Raw genomic sequence first — 5,533 nt, 5'->3', positions numbered from 1 at the left:
CTCTAGTATGAAGTTGAACTACTGTATTTACTGTACCGCTGATGTGAGTACAAGGTTTTAAAAAACATAATATATACTTTTTATTGACATGACTAATATTTCATCCGAGCGAAAAGCCAGCATTTAATGTAACGTCACAATCATAGAACAGACTAAAATAGAACCTAGATCCTTTCTGAATACGACAGAACAAAGTTGCTGGTGCCCATAGATTAAATAAAGCCTAGAGCTTACTTATCCTATTGAAATTTTTTAACATACCATTGAATACTTAACAAAAGTCTAAAAGTATAAACAGCCCCTGTCAGGTCGGGTGATTTGATTTGCTGCTTCTTCCTCCGTCGGAGTTTCTACGCCAATCTTTTAAAACCTAAATCCGTTTCACTTAAGAGAACGAGATACTATAAGTGTCTCATAAAGTTCAGCGCACTCTGGTACGGTTTTTACTGTTACCCTACCCGTATCTTCGTGATATTAGTTGGTTTCAGAACTATTTTCCTTATTATGATATGACGTGCATTATAAATTTTCTATTGTTAATTTCATACAATTCATATATTATTTTTGGAATGACTATTAACAATGTAATCTATACTTCTATACTCTATGCTAATATATAAAGCTGAAGAGTTGTTTGTTTGTTTGATTGAACGAACGAATTGAAAAATTCTTTCAGTGTTAGATAGCCCATTTATCGAGGAAGGTTATAGGCTATATAATATCTCCGTTTTCCTACGGGAACGGGAACCACGCGAGTAAAACCGCGCGGCGTCAGCTAGTCCGAGATACAACGTAAGTCCCTTTACCCCTTGACTGATTTAACCTCAACATGGTTTTACAACAAATTATTAATATTCTGAGCTACATTTTTCATCCAAAGTGGTTATTTTTGCCTCTTCTATAATAATTGATTATTTTTTGACACAACCATGGGCAAGTGGCAAGTTGCTAATATTTTACCAATACATACGACAAATAGAAGGAAAAACTATTAAACAAATAACGCAAATTCATTAACATTATATTGTTTGTAAACATAAGTAAAGAAAGGATTCCCCGTTTCATAATATTGCAATCGTACATATAAAAGCAGAGTGAGTAATAGACAATTAATATATTATTGTATTCCTTTGATGTATAGATACTTAATCATGAGGTTATTTTTACTGTTCGTCCTCGCTCTCATCTGTGTGGTCGGTGCTAATGCATTTACTGTACCTGGTAAGTAATTTTCTCTTGTTTTTTGATTTTGAGTCAGACTTTTTATCAATTTATTTACATTATTTTGAAATATAGTAACTGCAACAAAGTGATAACCTGGATATCGTTGCATCATTATTTCAAGATAACTACGGGTAGTTGACCTTATAACATGAATAAATTGCGGTGAATGGGTGTGTAATCATTTTGTGTGTGTATTTAGAGCCGTAATAGCCCAGTGGATATGACCTCTGGCTCCGATTTCAGAGGGTGTGGGTTCGAATCCGGACCCCGGGGCATGCACCTCCAACTTTTCAGTTGTGTGCATTTTAAGAAATTAAATATCACGTGTCTCAAACGGTGAAGGAAAACATCGTGAGGAAACCTGCGTACCAGAGAATTTTCTTAATTCTCTGCGTGTGTGAAGTCTGCCAATCCGCATTGGGCCAGCGTGGTGGACTATTGGCCTAACCCCTCTCATTCTAAGAGGAGACTCGAGCTCAGCAATGAGCCGAATATGGGTTGATATGGTGGTGGTGTGTATGTGAACTCTTACAGATTTCATTCTGGGTTGTCATGTTTCTATTTCTTTCGCTACCAATTACAGCTATTGGTACTTTAACTGCAAGACATCTAAAAAATACGCAGATGTTTCGATTGAAATAAAATTTGTTTCAGATAAAGAAATCGTCGACCAACCTATAAAGGCTAAAGATGAACACATAGAAGTCAACTATAGAGTGAAACGGGACAGGCTTTTTTGCAAAACGCATAAGGAGTGTAACAGTTTCTGCAGAGACGTCGTTGGACATAGGAAGGGGACATGCCATCTCATTTGCTTTTGTTATTAACCAAATATAATCGATATTCAACAATAAAGGCAGAAAACGGAACGTTTGTAGTGACAACTGACAGCAAATGTCAGCTTTGACAACTTTATAAATATACCCGGCTTTTGCGGCTTTTTCCGATAACCGCAAAATAGACACTACGTTTTCACAATTAGCAGTTTTTAAAAAGTAAAACCTGTGTTTTTCATTGAGCCTGGCCTTTACAATGATACTCTTTTTACTACACTGTTGATTGGAATTTTCTGAATAAATGTATACTTAAACTAATTAGGTAGGTACTTTCAGTCTTTTCATGGCTTATCATTTAGGGATAAGATTATAGCTAATTCGTTTTGCTAGTAGTTCTGTCCATATCTGGGCAACTGATCGAAGTATAAAGTAAGTACAAATATAATCGACACCCCGTAGTTTCATCCGCGTAGTTCTGGTTTCCATGTAAATTTCTAGTAATAAAAAAAAAATCGGCGCAGTAGATCCAAATATTACACCCTATAATACCACAAACTTTACTGCTTTTAATATTAGTATAGATAAAAGCGAAAGGACAATCTCGAAAACCGCACAAAGTTGAAATTTGTCAGGGAAGTAGTTAGTATGCGTCCGCTATGAACAGATTTTGCCAGAGGGCCAGATTCAGGAAGTCTAAGGGCAGACAAAGTCACGGTTATCCACTAGTAAATAGATTAAGCATAGCCGTTTCATTTCCCGTTTACGGGTGTAACCTTAGTGAAAGTGATGTAAGCGAGTGAACAGGTGTAAGGTGATAATGACTAAACAGCGTTTGCATTAGTAATGAGGCTGAGTGGAGGGATGAAGGGGTGGTGACGTCACACGGCTTAACATATCCTTCTACTAGTGTTTCTCCGCGGCTTGGTTTGCGTCTATTGTCTTTGTGCCCCTTTGGAATGGTATTCTTATTATTTTTAGTACCATAGGTGCTTATGTTTATGTACCTAGACATTGTATTGTCGCTTCTATTTCGCTTCTATCACGTGTTATGGTCGTTTGTTTAAGAGCGAACATTTTACAACTGTATATAACACTTAATACACAATGACCAGTATATAATTCTAGTTTTATGTTATATCTAGCGGACGCCCGCGACTTCGTCCGCGTTGAATTTAGTTTTTCACAAATCCCTCGGGAACCATATAATGTATCTCAATACCAAATTTCAGCAAATTCAGTTCAATAGTCGAGGCGTGAGAGTAACAAACATTCATATCATCAAAATCATCGGTTTTCGCAAATCACGAGACACCATGGTCTTTTTCATGATAAAAAGTAGCCTATGTGTTAATCGAGAGTAAAATCTATCTCCATTTCCAATTTCAGCCAAATCGCTTCAATAGTAGCGACGTTAAAGAGTAACAAACATCCATACAAACATTAACGTCTATAATATTAGTAAATAAAAATGAAGCATCTTAAATTGATCCTATAGCTGAGAATTGGACCCAGAACCTCCTTTGAAAACTGCACCCGAAAAGTCGTCAAAAAAGGTTAGTTAATATCACTCAAATTATCGATATAAATCGTTAGAAGGGCCCCTCCATGCTGAAGAACCCACAATTTTATATCATTACCCAAAGACGCACATCTTATCTTAGTACGTAACAAGCGCATGCTGTGAGTGGACGTGGACTTAAAAAAATATTTACTGTTTTTTTTTTTATTTTAATCTCTTAATTATACCTTCGTGTTCATTTTGGAAGTGTAAAAACACAAGCCACAATATGAATAAAGAGAAATAGATAGATATACTTTATTTGCACACTACAAAGACAAATACAAGTGAAATAAAAACAAATTAGGAAGAGATCAGCATACAAAAGGCGACCTTATCGCTAAGTAGCGATTTCTTCCAGGCAACCTTCGGTTTAGAAATGTGTTACGAGTGATGACGTACTCAATGTGAGAAACCATTAACAAATCCGTGACGCTTTGAGGCCCATCTAACGATTTACGATCGATGACCCAAAAGCTATTTTTAAGAGATTTGAAGGCTTATTCTACCAGCGCTCTTTCAACCGATGTACATACAAAACTTTTTCCCATCCGCAGCAAATGCGTCTGGTAACGGCAGTTGGGAATGTCTGCGGCTGACTTTTTTCATATAACAACCCGCCTACAGCTGCCGTAATGCGGAAAACTGCCTCAAATATGGCATTAAAGAAAACATCATCAAAACTCGTATGAGAATCAAATTTTAGAGTGTTTTCCATTAGTGGTATATTAAATTTCCTTTCGGAATATGGTTGGGCTTTGGATGTACTCGTAGTAATCATTAGTGTGGTACTGGATAAGACGAATCCGGTCCGGGACATGTATCTCCAATATTTTTATTCATGTGCATTTTAAAAAAATATCTCAAACGGTAAAGGAAAAACATCGTGAGGAGACTTGCATACCTGAGAATTTCTTCAATTTTCTACGTGTTTGAAGTCTGCCAATCCGCATTAAGCCAACGTGGTAGACTATTAGCCTAACCGCTTTCATTCTGAGAGGAGACTTGTGCTTAACAGTGAGACGTATATTGTTATTTTTTTTTATTCTTTACAAGTTAGTCCTTGACTACAATCTCACCTGATAGTAAGTGATGATGCAATCTAAGATGGAAGCGGGCTAACTTGTTAGGAGGAGGATGAAAATCCACACTCCCTTCGGTTTCTACACGACATCGTACCGGAACGTTTAACCGCTTGGCGATACGTCTTTGCCGGTAGGGTGGTAACTAGCCACGGCCGAAGCCTCCCACCAGCCAGACCTGGACCAATTAAGAAAACCTCAATCGGCCCAGTCGGGGATCGAACCCAGGACCTTCGTCTTGTAAATCCACAGGCATTCCACTGCGCCACGAAGGCCGGCTTAGAGTGGAATTCATAGACATTGCAGGGGCACCCCCAGGGGACCATTCACCCGTTGAGTGTCGAATTCTCAAATGCATAGAGTTTAAATTCGACACTCAGCGGATGAACAATCCCCTGGGGTTGCCCCCACAACGTCTGTGACTGGGTTGCTGTATTAACACAGAAAAAGATTAACAAAGACTTGAAACTATGGCTCGTTAGATGAATAAAAAACCATTACAATATCAAGCTGCAGTTTCCCGACAGTTGTGCCGCGGGTGAGAATACTTTTACTCTGCACTAACAAGGGAGGCACTAAGAATGTGTTATAAAGGAAAACACTGTTTTAAAAGTCTATTTATATTTTAAAATATACGTTGAAGGATTTTTTTATAAAGCAAACACGGTACTGTGTACACGTTAGTGAATTATATAAAAACTTTTTATAAAATTTTGAAGTGTTTGGTTTTTAATTACAGTTAATTAGATATGAGATATTATGAATATTATTTAAACGGGTACATACCAGGATAAATCGACGAGATTTTTAATGTCGATATTTCGACCCAGTTGCATGGATCGTGGTCACGACGGGACTGAAGCTTACCTCATACTAACCAATTTTGAAAATTA

General features: G+C 37.4%; 1 long non-coding RNA gene across 1 annotated transcript; it reads left to right on the top strand.

Annotated features, from left to right (window-relative positions):
* Positions 1-1,134: 1,134 nt before the first annotated feature.
* Positions 1,135-2,321, top strand: LOC112054715 (uncharacterized). Its single transcript, XR_002887465.2, has 2 exons — positions 1,135-1,221; positions 1,879-2,321. It is a non-coding gene; the product is annotated as an uncharacterized LOC112054715 (long non-coding RNA).
* The last annotated feature ends 3,212 nt before the right edge of the window (positions 2,322-5,533 follow it).

The sequence above is a fragment of the Bicyclus anynana genome, chromosome 6, assembly GCF_947172395.1.
Source record: "Bicyclus anynana chromosome 6, ilBicAnyn1.1, whole genome shotgun sequence".
NCBI classification, from domain to species: Eukaryota; Metazoa; Arthropoda; class Insecta; order Lepidoptera; family Nymphalidae; genus Bicyclus; species Bicyclus anynana.
This window is presented reverse-complemented; position numbering and strand designations above follow the sequence as displayed.